A 20,566-nucleotide genomic window follows, 5' to 3' on the forward strand; every position below is an offset into this window, starting at 1 on the left:
GCGACGAGCCTGACGACGACACAGAAACACAAGCCTGAACTGTGTGGACACGTCGACACAACAGCGCAGCACGGAGATAATCAGGAGAAAAATGGAAAGGCAAGTGGCAACAGCAGCTTTAACACGATGTTCAAAGGGACGACTGACTGACTGACTGACTGACTGACTGACTGACTGACTGACTGACTGACTGACTGGCTGACTGGCTGGCTGGCTGGCTGGCTGACTGACTGACTGACTGGCTGGCTGGCTGACTGACTGACTGACTGACTGACTGGCTGGCTGGCTGACTGGCTGGCTAACTGACTGGTTGGCTGACTGACTGGCTGGCTGGCTGGCTGGCTGGCTGGCTGATTGACCGACTGACTGACTGACTGACTGACTGACTGACTGACTGACTGACTGACTGAATGAATGAATGAATGAATGAATGACTGGCTGGCTGGTTGGCTGGCTGGCTGGCTGAATGACTGACTGACTGACTGACTGGCTGGCTGCCTGACTGGCTGGCTGGCTGACTGACTGACTGATTGACTGACTAGCTGACTAACTGACTGGCTGGCTGACTGACTGACTGACTGACTGACTGACTAGCTGACTGACTGACCGGTGGGTGACGCAGTAGTGAGGAGCGAGCAGGTCAGTGGACAGGCACGCATCAAGACACATGTAGACCTTCACCAGTAGATGCTTAATAACTTTGTTCACTATGCCTTGGTGCTGAGGGCTGTGATGTTTCCACCAACCACAACACGCAATAGGCAGGCTGGGAAAGAATAGGCTATCTGCATGTAAACACGAAAGCTACACTCATTCCCCGGTCCAGTGACTCCTCCCCACCCGCGTCCCTCACATTTTGTTCAAGGGAGAAAAGTCTGCGGTCCAAGCGACTCGCATTCTATCTTACTCGCTCTTGCCAAGCCCGCCCGGCACGTCAGCCAAAACGCATGTACTCCTAAAATAGTGTTAATTGTAGTAGTGCTAGGTATAATACCGGTGAAGGTGGTGGTGATGGTGGTGGTGGTGGTAGATGTATAGGTAGTAGTAGTAGTAGTAGTAGTAGTAGTAGTAGTAGTAGTAGTAGTAGTAGGAGGAGGAGGAAGAGGAGGAGGAGGAGGAGGAGGAGGAGGAGGAGGAGGAGGAGGAGGAGGAGGAGGAGGAGGAGGAGGAGAAGGAGAAGGAGAAGGAGAAGGAGAAGGAGAAGGAGAAAGAGAAGGAGAAGGAGGAGGAGGAGGAGGAGTAGTAGTAGTAGTAGTAGTAGTAGTAGTAGTAGTAGTAGTAGTAGTAGTAGTAGTAGTAGTAGTAGTAATAATAATAATAATAATAATAATAATAATAATAATAATAATAATAATAATAATAATAATAACGAGAACCTAAAAACACAAAACAAGGAGCAAACGAGGGAAAAGAAAAAAAAAAAGTGTTTGCTTGTAAACTATCTGGCGATTACAGAGAAATAAGTATGAACTAGCGAAGAGTACACCCGAGCCTCGACAGACGTCCTTTCCCCGCCGGAAATTACGTTCAGTTATCTCTGACAAAAAAGACGCCAACACAAATGATCTACATGGCTTTTTTATGCCAGTGCAAAGTGCGAAACTGCAGCACGAGTCTCAGCTCTGCAACCACTCAGTCCTTTTCCTTCAGTTTCAGTTCCTGCCTTTCAGCCTGAGGCACAAGCTCGCCAGAGAAGAGCCATAGATAGGATTGGTCTCCTGGAGGGGCGGGTGCGGGAGCTACAGGAGTGTGCAGCCAAGTGGGAAGCAGCAAGGGATGGACAGGAAGGGCAGAGGGGGAGAGGAAGGGAAGGCCACCATGCATGGCTTGCATTCATTACTGGGACCAAGAGAGGCAAGGGACCTACGTATTTGACGTGTGTCACTCGAGGTGTTCTAAGTGAAAAGCGGGTTTTCTGGTTGCTGTTTGTATGCCATGGTAACACCTTTGTGTATTACAAGTTTACGGTGTCCCTATTACTTACACAATGTTAAAACAAAATGTTTCACTAAAAATCTACAAGGATAACAGTCAGCAAAAAAAAAGCGTGCTTAAATTAAAATGACAAAAGCTAAAGTAGTTTCATCAATATAACAGAGGACATTATTCAAGCTTCATATAGATCATGTAATCTGACCAAGACAATAAAGTATGCATGAAACATTCAGCGCCTGCCCTGTGAAATGGCTCAGCCTGGAAGCAAAACAAGAGCAGATAAGCAGGGCGGGCAGGCCGGCCTCTGGCGTCGCCGGCATCTGTCATGAGGGAAGACTACAACTACTATGCACCACTAGAAGCTGCAAGGGAGGTGAAGCTGCCACCAAGCATCTGGAAGCTAACGAAAGCACTGCAATCCACCTGTAGAATATTAAACACAACAGGTTTAATAACACACACACACACACACACACACACACACACACACACACACACACACACACACACACACACACACACACACCACATCACTGCTATGGCTGGACAAACATTCTCACTCCTCAAACAAGTGGCCAAATAACAAGTAAAAACGAAAAGTGATCTTCATCCCCCCCTACTGCACGTATGTTTTTTACCTGATATAAAAATAACTCCTCCCCTTGAGCTTGTCTATGTAACATTATAACAAACAGCATGAAAAAACATCAGAACATTTTTCTAAATAAATACGCTCTAGAGTTATGTAAATGCACCTTTAGAGGCCACATGAAAAGAGAGGAGAGAGAAAGTGGAAGAGAGGGAGGGGGAATGTGGCTTGATTGTCATAATTAAGCTGGGACTATTTTGGGAGAGAAACAGAGAAACCCGCGTGGGGCAGATAGGGATGGTGGCGGAGGGAGGGAGTGCGTGTTTTAGATCTTGTTAAATTAGCAGAGATTCACTGTCAATCAGCAAAAGAATCAGGCTGGGAATAGAGGAAGGAAGGGAGGAAGGGAGGGAACGAGAGTGTGCCAGGGAAGAAGAGGAGGAAGTGAGGAAAAGATAGAGGAGGACGGAGAAAGGAAGGGAGAGAGGCAACTCTGTGACGTGAGGTGGCTGGTACCGACTTGTTTATTAAATAAGAGATGCCAGGAGGGACGAAATAATGTAATGGAGACGTTTACAGTGGTGGTAAATGGCGCGAGTGGCGCAGGGGTGTCGTCGTCAGTGGGTCAGGTCATGCAAGCTGGTCGTTTCCGCTAAAGTGACCTCTTGGTTAGTTGAAAGTTTGTCTTAGATATGTATAAATAAAACCTATGAACTCGGTGAGCCACGAGGCACTGGGAGCTGCATGGGCGGGCCAACATTTACAGAGCAGAGACCACGCTCCCGCCGCTGTTTACTTTGAGTCTAAACGGTTTATTTTTGTACGTTATTGTACCCTATTAACATTTAGATGATCTGCGTACTCCTCGGCGGTGTCTCCTTTCCCGTCCGTGTCCCCCATTTCCGTGCACAGTCCCTCATAGCTGATGCAGAACACCTTTCATCAAGCCAGCCCTTTGATCCGCCCCACACAATTTCGAGCATCCTTTACACCACCACACGCTTCAAATCCCTCCACTTTCCCGACACTCGACCACTGGCGCTCGCTCGGGGATAATGGTGGAAGGCGCTGGAGACGTGGCCAATTTGAGCCTAGGAGACGAGATAAGTATTTTTAGAGGGTTGGACTCCGCTGCTCTCGCATTCTGTTGTCTAAATGAATGTTGGAGTCGCCACCGAGAAATGTGGAGTAGACTGAGGCAGAGGAGATGGGAGAAGGTGTAAGGCGAGGAGTGGCTACGTAAAATGTGCATGAGGCCTTTGTATTTCTGTTTGCGTATCGATCACGGCGTTAAAAATTCATATCCTGACCTGGGATAACATAAATGAGTAGCGAGTTAAGATTTAGCGAAAAGGCGTACCACAGATTCAAGGCAAGTGTCTCAGATGTGCATCTTTATACACGCACCAGAACTGCAACACACTTGGCCGCCCCTTAGCCCATTCTCCTCTCCCCCCCTCATTCTGTAACGTCCCCCAAGAATCCGCCACCCCGGAGCCTCCAGCCAAACTTGCCCGTCGCCCGCTGCACAACTTGCTCGACACCCCCTGCAGAGTTTTTCCTGCCGCACCTTGTCAACGGAAGGTCGTCTGCTTATGAACCTTCTTCCAGGCAACTTTTCACATCGGAAGACTGCCACTTGTATAATCACCTTTCTCTTTTCACACTCTTGCATTATTCACGTCATTATCACCATTCCTAGGAGACTCGCGGGTTTCCTCCCCACGCCCGCGCCTCGGCACCTCCCGTCCCTTTGTGATCAAGACGACAAATGCATATCTTAGCATACTTAGGTAATACACTGCAGAAAGAAGCACGTCAGAAGCAACAAAGCACACTCCATCTCAATGCCACGCCCACACTCCACTCCAGCGGCACCAGCAGCAGACCCTTAGTGAACAGTTCGTTAAGCAAGCCATTCGCCAGAGCTCATGTTAAAACTGCACTGTTCATCATCAGGCGCATCAGAAATAAGTGTTGATGTGAATACTCAGATTTTTCTTTTCTTGGTCCGTGGCATGTGAGTATTTTGTGTTCTGCTTGATTACATTTCATACTTAACTCTCTCTCTCTCTCTCTCTCTCTCTCTCTCTCTCTCTCTCTCTCTCTCTCTCTCTCTCTCTCTCTCTCTCTCTCTCTCTCTCTCTCTCTCTTGTGTCCCTGGGTGGTGCTGATATAGGCACTCAGATATTTTTTCTTTTTGTGGGCCCGCGTCACTTGCAAGTATTCTCCTATATTCTACTTTGTTATATTTCATACAGGACCCTTTTTTTTCTCAGGTAGCGGCAAAATAGCCGCTACCTGTTTTTTTCCCTTGTTCTGTGTCCCTAGTCGGTGCTGATACGGGCACTGAGATTTTTCCTTTTCTTGCCCTGCCCCACGTCATGTGTGATTATTCTTCTATATTCTACTATATTATATTCAATACTAGATTCCTTTAATTTTCGACAGTGGCAAAACAGCTTGGTTACCTTTAATTAGTGTTTTTTTTTCACCGGTCTCTGTCACTCATTGAAACAACACACAAAACTTACGGTGAGAGGTCACTCGGAGCTGTCCTGTCCTAAATTTAGCTGTGGTGTTGTTAAGTCTGCACCCCCTGTGAATGCTTGCACCAGACACGTGACTATTTTAATCACACGACTGCAGCTGAGAGTTTACTAACTTCTAAAATATTTCGGTGGATTTTAGTACAACAAGTGGTGACGCTAACTTTGCTGCACTCATTCTGTCACCGGCATTTAAACAACAGCAACTGAGGCATATCCGTGACTGTTCGCTGGGTTGGCATTAAGTCCCTCGCGTGGTCATTCCATTAGATTCCAATGTGTAGAAAATTGTTAAAAATGTGCATAATACTGGCATCTATTCTTAGAGTGGCTTGTTACGTGTCGTCGCGTTACTGAACAATTAACACTGAAAACACTGTACTAATTGCAATATTTATAGACCAGTTGACCTTCTATCATAAATTCTCTGCCAACTTCAGTTAAATGTGTTTATTCATCGATTTGGTGGTTGCTGCTGCTGTTGTCATTCTTAGTGGTGGTAGTGGTTGTGGTGGTGGTGATGATAGTGGCTGTGGTGGTGGTGATGACAGTGGTAGTAGTAGCGGTGGTGGAAATGATGTAGTAGTAGTAGTAGTAGTAATTATTGTTATTGTTGTTGTTGCTGTTGTTGTAAAAGACCGTAGTATCAGCAAGAACGACAGCAGCAGCAGTAGCAGAAGTAGTAATATCATCAACGGCGAGACAACAGTAGCAGCAGCGGCAGTAAGGTTATTGTTATTATTACTGTTTTTGCTGCTGCCGGTGATGTTATTCTCATCTGACCCGTTCCTGAATGGTAGAGGCGCCTGTCCTTTACTCTTACAATCATTACACTGTCTCTATTTCCTCGTCACATGACAAACCCTCCTACGTACCAGCCCAGGTGTAGCAGCCCAGAACGACCACCTCCCAGAAAATAGTTTGGGCTAGTCCAGAATAATCCCAAGGGTATGATCAGAATTAGTCTGCTTTGCACTTCTGGGTACAAGGCAGGCCGATCTATACAATAATGCACACTGAAGTTATTGAAGTATATGTATCTACGAGTATATATTCTTCCTGATATTTACAGTTTTTCCGTTATCGTAAATCTCAAAACTACTTTCATAGTTTTCAATAATATATTGGTATTATATGAAAATAAAGGTTCATGCCTCACAAAAACACTTTTTGACAGCTTAAAACTCGGATGAGATACTGTTTTTATGCAAAATAAATCAGATTCCTCATGCCTTCAAACACGTAAAATGGCAGTTTAATTATGTCTGTGAATTTCGTGGTTGCTGGGATACATTATGTATGTGGCGCGTGGGATTCTCGGGCCTCTACCGGAGACACGGCCCCCATCGCACCCTTGTAATGGCTCACTGTTCTGCCACACTTCCACATCAATGTTCATGGTTCGATCAGAAAAATATAACTCTTCGTGTAAATCACACCAAACAACTTGCACATGCTCACCTGCTGAGAGGCGGGAAGAGAGGTCTTTCTAGAATTCAATGTACCTTGGACGAGAAATATCTGCTGTTGTGAGGTTACTGCATGATCCGCATGAACACCATTACCTTCTGACAATATAGTAATATACTTCCTACTTGGAAAAAGGACGGAGTATATTCTGGCCTAGACAGAGACTCACTCTAAACTATCTCATTTCATCCCTGGGGACATAAACTGACCTAGCTCAATTTATACCCCGGCTGGGTATAAAACAGCCTGGGCTACAGTAACCCCGGGTATGGGATATCATCTGGGCTGTTACACCGGCAATCCTAGTCTCGCTCTCCTGCATTAAAAAGCCCCAAGCTTCTGCGTAAAGGAAGCCTGCAGTGTGTCACTGATTTGCTCTTTGGTGTCCATTGTGAAACTGTTGTGTGGACGCCTGGCACCGAGCGTGGACTCATCACATCATGGATGGACTCACTACCTCCCCACAGTCCTGAGCAGTCATTGAGACTATGCCTGCACGGACTCGCTCCTCTATGATTCTATTCGGGCGTGTTTGTTATAATCAATGAACCCTTGGCATAAAAACTCGACTGAACTGGTTCTTGGCGCTGTGCCACCATTACCGGTAAGGCGCACCTCAAATGTATATACATAAAATGAGTGATAAAAATAACATGAAATTTCAGGATAATAATAATGACGATAATAATAATAATAATAATAATAATAATAATAATAATAATAATAATAATAATAATAATAATAATAATAGTAATAATAATAATAATAATAATAATAATAAAGTAATTAAGTAAACCAATACATACATACATAAACATACATACATAAATGAACCACAATAATATTTGATGAAAAGTTTTCCGACAGATTTTGAATTTCCTTTATGGAAACATGAAACATAAAAACAAACAGCGCGCCAGCCTGGTAATGTGCGGCCATTGGCAGCAAACAGCAGCCAACCGATGCTATCTGATGATCTGGCTGCGGCCACAATCACCAGTCCTTTTCTGCCTGCTCCCTTTGAAGCTGTCTTCATCACTTCAGGGTCAGCTCTGCTTGCAATAAATACTCATTTCACTCTCGTTATGAATATATCCATACAGCCTCACTATTAACTACGTTAACATTAGTAGTGAGAATAATTTTTCTCGTTGCTTCTTCACATTTATTCCAGTTATTCCCAGCACCTTTCTCTATATGATTTTAAGGTTTACACTTTCACTTAACTGTATCGCCCACGTCTGCTTTAAAAAAAAACAGCTGCTTAACGAGTTTCAAATTAAATAATATTGTTCAGCAGGCCTTCATGCTGCCACGACGAGCTTTCAACAATGAACTATACGAAAAGCAGAGCATCTGGGTTCATAAATGCAAAGAAACATAACAACGCCTGCGAACAAGCATAATTATCAGTATACCCTTAATGTGAATGCCATCAGTGCATAACTAAAAGGAGAAGAATGTCTCTATACATATAACAAAGTCCGGCGCTGCTACGAGTAGGAATGGCAGTCACACTCCCGCGGCTCACCTCCACTGCTTTCAGCACGGTCAGGTGGACGTTACTGGTGTTTTGAGGAATAGTTTCATGATTTTAGTGACAGTATAACATGGATTCTGGAATATCAACACGAAAAAAAAAAAATATTAATAAACTTGAATAATTGTTTTTTTTTTTTTAATCTGAATACAATTTTAATGAGTTTAAAGGGTTTCAGAATAAAATATCAGTTGACACTACCTGGAAATACTTGCCAGTTTACTACAATGCATGAAACGGAACTGGAATGCAGAATTGATAACATACCTAACACTGGAGTTGACGAAGCTTAAATTCCAGCTAGAGACGTAAAAATGGCTTCACGTCCAAATGCAAAGCAAACACGCACCAACACTCAGCAGGCGGGGTGACAATAGCCAAGCCTTTTTATCTGACTTGACGCCATCACTTTTTTTTGCCTAGTTACTGTAATTGGCCTCTATCCTTATGTGTGTTTTCTTTTTTTTAAAGCAAATACATTAGTGTGCACTCCTGAAAATGTGTGTGTATGTGTGTGTGTGTGTGTGTGTGTGTGTGTGTGTGTGTGTGTGTGTGTGTGTGTGTGTGTGTGTGTGTGTGTGTGTGTGTGTGTGTGTGTGTGTGTGTGTGTGTAGGGGGGAGAGAGAGAGAGAGAGAGAGAGAGAGAGAGAGAGAGAGAGAGAGAGAGAGAGAGAGAGAGAGAGAGAGAGAGAGAGAGAGAGAGAGAGAGAAATTCGTGTTCCTGCTTTTCTCGCGGTGAGAGGCGGCCTGTATTTGCCCCCCACTGTGAGAGAGGCGGCGCTCTCTCTCTCTCTCTCTCTCTCTCTCTCTCTCTCTCTCTCTCTCTCTCTCTCTCTCTCTCTCTCTCTCTCTCTCTCCGTGTTTAACGTCCTTTTGATAAAAATGGTGACAAAAGGGCGCTGCCAACCACACGGGAGTAGAGTTTGCAGGAGAACTGTTTGTTCACCAAGTTTACAAACCTCGTCTATTTGGTTCGCTGACTAATTCAATGCCTCTTGCAGGAATTTTGGTACCTTGGCCCTTATGTAGGCAACGCAGTTTTCTTGTGAAGACTAAGTTCTGTTTCATTTTTTCACATCTACCTTTTTCTCTCTCTCGTACTCATTCATCCATTATCTTGGTGAATTAGCAGCGTACCGACTCATTTAAGTATAAAGTCTATGAAATTAGTTCGTCTGTCATTTCGAAGCATGTTATTATCATCATTACCCATTCTTTTATTATTATTTTCCCTCTGGGTACTTGGTACTAAAACTTTGCCTCCACAGAGAACACTACTCTAAAAACGTTTTTGACATATGAGATATTTTGAAAGTCAACAGAGATTATCAGTCAGGTTCTCGCAGATAAGTTTTACCCTACTGACGGTGCAGAATCCATCTTAAAAAAACTAAAAACCATTAAAAACACCGAAAAACAATGACTTCTGGAAAGTGTATCAAGTGGTCGAGAGAAGAAATCGACATGATTGAGGATACGAGTCACAACTCTGCTATTCATTCACGTCCACACCTGTACCTTAAAGAACAGCAGCATCACCCACACAACTATTTATCCTCACCATACACGTCTGCCACACTGAGACGTGAGGGCACTACAAACACCGCCATAACTAATACAACGACCATCTCCCAAGGCCACGACCTCCAAACACAATCCAATTACCACCACCACCACCACCACCACTACCAGGACTCAACATCGCGCTCAGTGGCCCGCCCCGCCCGCCACCTACTTCGCGCTCCTCCGTCAGTGCCAGCTTGATCAGGCGGCAGTGCGTTCCTGGTGACTTTGTTGGTGCCGCCGCGACGCTCCCCCTGACACATGCCCCGCATACCCCATGCACCACAGCGTTCCTCGGAGCATATTGGTTCAAAATGGTTTTCCGGCTCAGCGTCAAGTCTCTCATTCACCCTGACAACTCTCTATGGTGCTCCAGAGTATATATTTTACCTATTTCGGTGAGGCGAGGAGGGAGAAAAATCATCCTTAAAAATGTTTGGTGATGCGACACATTTTCTTTTCTTTCTTGAGTACTTTATTTATTCTTGAAGACTCCCAAAGGAAGTTCAGTTTGATTCTGATTTTTTTTTTTTTTTTCTTTTTGCTGGTATGAGTCCCTTCTCAAGTTTGGTAAAATGGTTTGCGGCAAATTAAGACAACAATTCCGAAAATAAATAAATAAATAAATAAATAAATAAAGGAAAATTGACAGCGAATGGAAAACCTGCATTTTTACTAGTACACTTTCTCTTTCGTTCTTCATTTATTACCACTAGAAACACACACACACACACACACACACACACACACACACACGATACACTCTCTCTCTCTCTCTCTCTCTCTCTCTCTCTCTCTCTCTCTCTCTCTCTCTCTCTCTCTCTCTCTCTCTCTCTCTCTCTCTCTCTCTCTCGCTGGTCACTGAAGGAGTTATGAAGGGTGGAGGAAAAGATAGGAGTCTCGTCTGTCCTTCTGATGGATTCTCCCTCGAGCTTATTTTCTCCCTTAAATTCACGGTTCTGCCACGTTCGCAGGCAGCCATCCGCCGCCTCTGCCGGGTGAAGGAGGACTGTTCAACTTATGATGGTCTTCATCTAATCATTTCATATTTCATTTCGTACAAGCGAAGAGATTATTTAGATACAACTTTCAACTGACCTTTTCCTTTCATTTACAGAAGGAGAGGAGAGTACCATCTTTTTTCTACAAGCAGAATAGAAATTTAGTTTAGCTATTCGCGTGTGAAGGAGACCAGCCAAGGACACACACACGCACGCACAAAATAAATAAATAAATAAATAAAATGAGGGGGAAAGAGGAAGCTTGATCAAATGCAGCTCCCATGATAGTAAAATTAATGTAAAAAACACAGCTAAGTAAGATGCTCCTAGAATAACCAAATAAGATATACTGATAGGTAAGCCGCTGCTAGAATAATAAAATAGGAAAAAAAAATCATTAGGAAAGTAAGTCAATTTACAGTTCCGAAGATGTCTTGATGTTCCTCCCTTTTTATACACCTAAGCAAGCCCTAATGAATTATATAGTGTTACAGTAATTCTTCCCTTCAACAAGAACTCTGGATGAAAAACCTGAGCCAAGACGTCACTGTGCGGGTCTTTTTCCCTTCAGCTCTTACACCTTACTCTGGCAAAAGTCGGCAAAACATTCCTCAGTACTTTCAAATGGACACCTGTAAGAGGGCACCTGGCGCAGCTTTACTACAAGGACCACCAGGTAGATGGCACGCGGCTGAGTTTTATCGTGAGGTGATCACACACCACAACTGCCTAACCAAGACTGAGCAGCGGTGGAAGGAGAGTGGCACGACATACCATTCTACAAATTACTCACGCGAGGCTTGTGTTTTCGTGACTGCGTACAACTGTTCTCCTCTTCCATACAGTTTATCCTGCTTTCATAACAATTCAAAAGGACTGTATGGTATGACTATCTTTACATTTTTCTTATAAGTATTGCTGCGGAAATAAATAATCCAAAACAGAGCTGAGTGGAATATAATTTGAATAAGTAGGAAGGGAACGGGCCCCTGTCAATGAAGACTTGGGAGGCGTCTGCGTTGATGAGAGATCCGGAGAGCGAGTGTGAGGGATACGGACGTCTGGGGTTATGAATTTCAAGACCCTCAACGGAAGTATGGATGGATTCCCCTGGTCAGTCTATTAACGCGTGCCGCTGAGATCTTGGGAGGTGGAATATTGCTGATGTGTCCCTCGCCTCAAGAGAGTATTCTGATGACAATTCTGACGTGTGTGTGTGTGTTTGTGTGTGTGTGTGTGTGTGTGTTTGTGTGTTTACAGGCATATTAGAGTAATCACGGAGAATGCACGGCCATATGTCACGCATCTCGGCAATGAAAGCTGGCGGGGAACTGGCAATGGAAATTCAAGAATGTATGAGTAAGGTCGGCAGCAGTGAAAGCGAGAATTTGTGATATCCTGCGACACGACATTCCTTTTCATGCATTCATGGTGTGTGCTTGTAAAATACACACATACAAACACCACACACACACACACACACACACACACACACACACACACACACACACACACACACACACACACACATACACTCAGGCAGATCATGAAGTGCTTGGATATTTGGAAACTCTGGTGTTGTAATTATTCCTCAGACTACTTAGTAAATCGTAAGACAAGCATCAGAAGATCAAGCACACACCGTATTCCATAGCGAGCAATACGTTGTTTCTTAGTTCTGCTATATGCCGCCAATGAAGACTGGCCGCAGATTAAGCTCTGTGAGTCATTTCATGTAACAGACTGAAAATCCAATCTTTGTGCAAGACTTTATTTTCCCCATGGTAAGTCTGGTGTGGTTCAAGCTGAAGGCACAAGCAGTCAACACAGCAGCATGTCCTGCCCAGATAGTAATCCACACATTCATTTTTGCTTGTTGCCCTTGGTCGGTGCCCCTCCTACATAGAAAAATAAATAAAATAAGAATAAAACAAAATGTTGAAAAGGAAAAGAGCTTAATTTGAACATGGTTACGTTGCAGTTTATCACCCGACGGCTTAGCTCTTTTTTTTTTTTTTTTTTTTGATAAGCCAATTACACCTGGCTGTGCTGCAGACATCAATTATTCATGAAATTCACCACTTTCATGTATAAGAAGACTTTTCAGAAGGACGGAGGGCTCACATATATCCCATCTGGCATCAGCAGATTTCTCAGATGAACTATACCTAAGCAATGAATGGAAAGAAGACGCTCCTTTACGATAATATGTGAAGGAGCCCAACGTATACAACTCAGAAAACTTGCAACACTCCAACAATTGAAGTGAGAACACGAGAAGACGAGAGACCATCCCACCACAGCTGTACGTGTGTGCGCGCGTCAACTAATTAGCGATGGCATCGATGCACTGACCACAAAGGGGATCGATCGTTTCTACCACCTGGACTAATTAGTTGCCTGTTTTTGTGTATGTTACCTTCGGTGTGTTTATGAGGGGCAGTATAATAATATTGTAAGGTACGGAAGTGCACGTACTCTGAGAAATCGTGTGTGTGTGTGTGTGTGTGTGTGTGTGTGTGTGTGTGTGTGTGTGTGTGTGTGTGTGTGTGTGTGTGTGTGTGTGTGTGTGTGTGTGTGTGTGTGTGTGTGTGTGTGTGTGTGTGTGTGTGTGTGTGTGTGTGTCGTCTGGGCCCAAGACATGAAGAGCGCCACCACTGACCACTGCTGAGACTGAATAAAGAAGGGAAGGGGTGAGCGGCACTCCAAGTCGATGTTTACAAGTAGCGCCAGGCACGGCTGACCCACAGAGCCAGGAGGCCGGCCACGGGGCGCCACGCATCAATACTGTGCATGGGTAACGGGTGCACCACCTCACCAAGGACAGAAAAGAACGCACACTAAACAGGGCGTCATGAAATGAGCGCCGAGGGTGTACTGCCGAGAACTGTAAACGATGTTGTTATATTATTGTTAGTACTACCCTGTTCCGTCCCTATCGGTGAGTACGAGAGAGAGAGAGAGAGAGAGAGAGAGAGAGAGAGAGAGAGAGAGAGAGAGAGAGAGAGAGAGAGAGAGAGAGAGAGAGCCAGTGTGTGGAAGGGGCGGGGCAACTGACCAGGAGCGGTCGATCAATAGTCTTGGGAAGGCCGGCCGGGCAGCGGCCCGCCGGAGAGCAGCAGCAATTCCCGCGTGGCTCCGTGGCCACGTCAGGGAAGCTCATCTTGCCAAGAGGGGCAGGAGGATAGGGGAGGGAGGCGAAGGTGCTGGGCCGCGTCACGCACGGTATTATTGCCGGGTGGAGATGCATCAGAACGTAAAACAACGCCAGGCTTGGCAGCCTTCCTGGTGAGGAATTTCGGCTAAAGTCGAGCCCTGTAATACTTGATAATATTACAAGATGGAGATGTCTGTCTCAATATCAGCACTGCACTGTAATATTACAAAGCAGGACGGTCACCTGTATCACCCACACACGAGAGCATGCAACGCTGACCTGGTGTTGTGGTGACCTGTCATTACGTTACTACCAAGACAATAACATTTTCTTCGAAGGTACGACCACTATGAGGACAACTGTGACAATGTTGCGAAAGTTTAATGGGTTACAGGTGCAATGTGCTTCACAGGATACATACGCGTGACTACTGAGGCCAAGGAATAACATGCCCATTTTGTCAATCCAGCTCTGGATACACAAACATAAGAAAAAATGTTGGCACAAAAAAAAAAAATGCAAGCAATCGGATAGCAGCCTGAGGAATCCTTGCACCGTGAATGCACGCGTCCTGCTCCCCCTAAACACGGGTAAGTTCAGGTGAAGAATGAAGTAAACACTAACTTATTGTGATAACTTTCCTCCTACTGGCCTCTGAGCTACTGATTAAAAAAAACTTCCTGATGACAGAGCAAATGGCTGAAAGTGGCTTCCAAGTGACCGCAAGTATTCCAAATTCCCAAATGCCCCAAGGTGAACTGAGATGCACGTACTCTTGGCTAAAGTGATCAGTGACGTAAGGAATGAAGAATAAGGAAAGAATGCTTGGTGGAATACGACGCCGAATTGTCCATCGTCCTAAGACCAGGCAAGGCGACGAGAGGAGCAGAGCACACACAGGTGAGCCTCGCCGTAGCGTCGCCTGTAAGTTCTGGACACAGGCATAAATGACGGAACACACTTACATTTAGTCCTAATTACATGTTGGTAGTATTACATATACGCATTACATACACTATAAAGAAACACTCTGCTATATCTAAACGGTCTATTTAGATGAATTTAATGAAAGCACATTTCAGTCAAGGCGAGGCCATAAAATATGATCGACACGGGCAAGAGTTTTTCTAAACAGGGACTTGGCACGAAATAATTTTTAAAGGCTAATGAGGCACGGCAGGGAACCCGTGAGCTTCAGGAATATTTTAATGCTCCAGCAGCCATTAAATATATTGATGAGCATGTTATAATCATCGTAATCATAACACAGCAAGGGAAAGGAAAAGCAAAACACTAAATTAATTTCAAACGAAGACTGAATAAAAGAATGAGAGAAAGAAGGGACAGCTGCTGTGCCTAACAAATATGAAAAGATTAAGGATGAACAGACTTGTTTAGCCTCAAAAGAATAATTCACTGATATACAGCTTCCAAGGCTTATAATACCTAAGTGTCCATCATGATAAGTGTAATTCAACTCATGGAGGTTAAACGCGGCGCAAGTTTGTCGAGGGCAAGTAATGTACTTTTAACTGGACATTTCCAAGGGAGTACACCAAGAAGAGCTGTCTGTAAAATTCATATTAAAGAAAATCCATCTTCAAACTACATCCGCACCATCATCTTCGCAAGGTTCTCAGCCCGGGGAATATATTTCATGTAGAAACATAAAAACATAACGCCCTCCCAGTCTTGAGGTCCAGATATCTGCAGGGTCTTCGCTGTGATTGTGAACAGGTCACATCATTACTACGTGCATGAGACAGCAGACCACCGAGGCATTACTGAGCAGCAGGATAACACATCAGATACTGCACGCTGTAGCTAAAATTAAAACGAATACCAAACTTAGTAGTGAATACGCGATTTCTAGGAACAGTTTAAATGAAATATTCGCCTCGTAATTTTTGCTCGAGTAACTTACAGAGTGCTGGGAATGTGAACAAAAGATATTTCGAGTGGTATTTTGTGAACGAGGCTCCCACACCTTCAGCCTCGGCGACCCTCGCACCGTGTCAAATATTCACGTGATCCGCTTGGTGTACGCGACCCACACACCACGGCAGGTCTCCACATTCTTTTTTTTTTTTTCTTTTTTTATTGGAAGTATTTGATACAGTAATTTCTCGCCAGGTAGTTGATTTATTACTGTTTCCTTACGTGGATATTCTCACTGTAGAAAAAAAAAAAGCAGAAATCACGGCTATTCTGAGAGATTTTCCAGAACTAAAACGAAACAATAATATTCCACAAGAAAAAAAAAAATACAGAAGCAGTCTTGGAAGGAACATTTCAGTATAATAATTCGACCAAACCGTATAGACACTTATCATCCGAGCAGAACTATATTAGAAAACGGAGGCAGAATGCTCTTGATGTAAGACCCATCTGTTTATATCCAGCAACAATGTTCCAAAAGAATCTGGGTTATTTTTAACAATAATGAATGCAACCTTCAGTATTTATCGTAGACTCCCATTTATTTTTCACTCTTGTCCGGGTAAGTATGCGTGGGCGGCACTGAGCGCTATGAAAGCCCTCAAAGCATCATGAAAAGTAACTTACCACACGAGCCTTTAAAGCACAGCCAGAGAACTCTTAGGATGAATCAACGAATATTTCCAGCTACAGACCAGTCCTCACCATCATCTTAGTATCGGGTTTCATTTAGCTGGTAAAATCCCGTTAAGTTATGTTGTTCAGCATAATCATTTGTGTTTCATCGTGTTAAGCACCAAAAGACTGATACTAAAATCAACACCTTTAAATTAATGTGCTTAAACTTATCTATGAGTCGTGGCCAGTTTATCACAGCTTAATTAAACTTTCTTTACAACTCACATTTTTTTTATCTTATTAGAAAATTAGGTATAGTGAATGTTTAGTTTGCTGAATATACGAGTACAATGTAAAATAGCCGAGATTAACAAGACATTCCTCATTATTTTAGAAATCTACTGCCCCCTCGAGCTAAATAAGTGTGTAAACATCGCCCGCTGGACTACCTTCTATTTACTCTCCATGCATGAGTAATGAACGTGGCGCGCGCCTCTGTTCACTATGAATAATTTGGAGTATGTAGATCTTGTTTTAAAATAGTCACCACAATAATTCAGCGCATTTTCCTATACATGAAAAAAGTAAATAAATGGCATGAGAACGAACACCTCCACCCATTACACGCCTTCCTGTGCCGCTCATTTATTATTGCCGCCCCATTCACTACATTTTCTTGTTCATTCTGTTCAGCTAATTCCATTTTTCATCTATATTTCAACACTTTCCTTGTTTGCCGGCGTCATCATCTGCAAAACCAAGCAAAGGGCCTAAAGTCTCTCGATACTTGTGTAACGAATGGCGGTACCTTGGCCCCTTGTATCTCCCCGGAAATCACAACTGTGCAGACAGGAATCGCAATATTCCGGTTTGCATCACTCGCCTTCTGCTGCCTTTTTTTTTTTTTTAAAGCTGCAACTAGTCAAGTATTACCTTCTTTATTTTTTTACCCATAGAGGTATTGGCCTTCACCCCCAAAGACTTCCGCGTACACACGTACACACACGAGAGAGAGAGAGAGAGAGAGAGAGAGAGAGAGAGAGAGAGAGAGAGAGAGAGAGAGAGAGAGAGAGAGAGAGAGAGAGAGAGAGAGAGAGAGAGAGAGAGAGAGAAATAAAGTGTTCCTGTCTTGGTTTGGTATGCGGATGTTGGGGGGGAGGGTGTCAAGTGTCAGACAGACTCTCGCTGGACAGCACGAGAGAACAAGGAACACAGAGGGAGCGAAGATCGTCATGAAAGTCATCCTGTGTACCCCCGCTGGGAAACAACATCTTGGACCACGGACTAGCAATTATGTAAGTTCAGTAATTCTTGTTTTGATAAGAATGGATGAGATTTTTTTTTCCCTTACAGCTGGTGAAAAAAAAAAAAATCAGAAAGAGATGGAAAAAAAAAAAAAAAATATGAGGGCCGTTACATGTCAGTTAAAACAAAAATCCGACAAGACTCGATGGCATCAATCATGAATCCACAGCCATGACTCGCAGCGGAGACCGAATACATCGCTGGCAAATTTATATGAATATGGCGGCGACACATCTACGTTTGTAACACGGTGGCGGGGCGGGATGAAAAGCGAACGTGATCCAAACGCCTACGTACAGACACTGGCCGGCCACACTACCCACGCCAGGAGCATCGCTATCCATTTAAGGGCGGCTGAATACACACCATAACACGACGGTAATACCACCAGACAATAACAGATATAACAACCCCCTATGTGTTTACGTACCACAATATCACCACCACAAGCAGCACCATACCACCACAAGATCATCCCAATCATCACCACCATCACACAACCACCAGTACCACCACCATACCACAAGCAGCAGCGCCACCATGACAACACTCTCATCGCCCCACCTACGTCATCCCTGCTTCATGTACTATTTATATTTACGCCGAACGCCACAGTAAATAGCTAGGCAATGACAAACAGCCCCGGCCATTATGACACCACCGCGGCATGGGAAAACCACACCCACTGAAGTTATGACGCCATAATATGTCACCCAGACACCGGTGATGATAACATACAGTCCATCTGCTGACGCTCTATCTCATTTGCTGAGAGGAAAATTATTACCCGATTAAAGGTACCTTACAGTAGTAGTGACAGTAGTAGTAGTAGTAGTAGTAGTAGTAGTAGTAGTAGTAGTAGTAGTAGTAGTAGTAGTAGTAGTAGTAGTAGTAGTAGTAGTTTACTGACACAATGTACAGCCTTTAATAAAAAAAAGCTTTTAAAAGGTCAATTCGAAATTAAAGTAAGCATTTTTTTTTTTCAAAATAAGACAATAGATTTGAAAAGAAGGAGGCAGATTTCTACGTCCCCTTGAAGTGCACACACATCGCTCAAGAAATACTTCCTTAAAGCATCACGCTCACAATAAACGAATAAACAGGATGAGAGACACCTCGCCTCTTTCATTCTCTGCGTCATGAGAAAAATGTGCAGGTATCAGCAAGATCCGAGCACGAGGCAGACGATCATTGTCTCCTTGTGGTATACAAGTCTTCCATGTCAGATTCCTGAGAGCATGACAATACGGGGAGGCTACAAAAGTCTCTAATCGCCGCAGACTAAGCTGATCTAGAAGCCAAGTCCCCAGACAGCTCCAGCTCCCCCTTTCCGCAGGCCAAGTGAACAGTGTTTTCGTTAGCTATGGTGTTTTCACTTTTTTTATTTTCAATCACAATTAATCGCTCATGCCATAACCTTATGTTCATGAATAGTGACTCAAAAACGGTAATGGTATGAAAAAATTCACCCTTCAGGAAAGTTTTGGGAAGAAATACCATATTAGTGACAAAAACACACCCATGTCAACACGGGCGCGGTCTCCAGTGGCGCGCGTCCTCAGTCATATGGCTGCGTTTCTATCAATAACATGTTATTTGTTCCCACAGTTTTCTGAAGGATTAATACTTTGATATTATTACAGTCTACGTATTAATATTTCCCAAAACAGTAAAGGGTAAAGCTAATTGATGATGCGATTGAAACATAAGCACGATCATTAATGTGTGCACCAATCAGCTGCCGATCCCAAAAAAGTGGGAGGAGGCGCGGCTTATACATCAGCTTAGCCTGTGGTGGCCATACATGGTTTACACAACACAGTGTATTCTATTACTCACACTTCTAGTAAACAGAGCAACGTGCGTAATCTGTTACCTCCGTTTCTTGACATGCTGCACAGGTCACAAGCCTGGAGGTCAGATCTAACAGAGGAAAATATATTAGCAAGACTGACTGTGATTGCGTAATGCATGTCCTGCCTTGTCTGCATCATAACATTAAAGGAGATGCACCACTTGTTATATCAACACGGCCGACGCAAAAAATAAACTACTTAATTTTTCACGCAAAGTACATCTGATATTTGTAACTGTAAACGATGCTTCACACACCTTGTTTACCAGTTTCTAAAAATTGTCGACACAGCGTTATATGAAAGCACAACTTGACATGTCTGGCACTTGGCCCATCAACACACAACTCTTCCCATATCGTTGTGATCGACTACGGCGCGCACAGACACACACACACACACACACACACACACACACACACACACACACACACACACACACACACACACACACACACACACACACACACACACTTTCACTGCCATTACCATCCCCAATAAAATCATTATCATCATCATTATCACACTCATCATCACCATCACAGGTACTCAATGTCACGTCACTGCTCTGGGCCTTCTCTCTTAATATCTGCCTGGTCGTCTCTCATCTTCCTGCCCGGATTGCAATGCTTTCAGTCTAGCGGGGTTGCTTACGCTCACTCTTACACAAACCATGACCTGCTGACATTAATAATGAAGTGGTTTTAATTACAGTTTGCTCTATCGTATATTACTTTTTTTTTTTTTTCTAAACCACTCTCTGTTCCCTGTGCTTCTAAGGTCCATAGTTCTTAAAGGTTTCAACGATTATTTCCATTACTTATATCATGCTCTTGTGGAAGTTGATAATATTTTCAAGTGTGTCTCTAAGATCCCAGTGAGAGTTTATCATGTATTCTGTATCATCAAATGGAAACAAAATCCAACTAATATTTTTCTGTGGTTCTTATGAGTACTTATGAGAGCCCGAAAATGTTCACTAATATGGTGTTACATGTTACGAAGCTGTAAACAAAACTGAAATGTATGAGTAATGAGACATCATTTG

The 20,566-nt window shown here is 43.7% G+C and overlaps 1 protein-coding gene across 1 annotated transcript in view; it reads right to left on the reverse strand.

Moving 5' to 3' along the window:
* LOC135107138 (voltage-dependent calcium channel subunit alpha-2/delta-3-like) overlaps nt 1-20,566 on the reverse strand; it is a 219,528-nt gene that overhangs the window by 181,683 nt on the left and 17,279 nt on the right. The window lies entirely within an intron of this gene.

This window comes from Scylla paramamosain, chromosome 14 (genome assembly GCF_035594125.1).
Source record: "Scylla paramamosain isolate STU-SP2022 chromosome 14, ASM3559412v1, whole genome shotgun sequence".
Classification (NCBI taxonomy): Eukaryota; Metazoa; Arthropoda; class Malacostraca; order Decapoda; family Portunidae; genus Scylla; species Scylla paramamosain.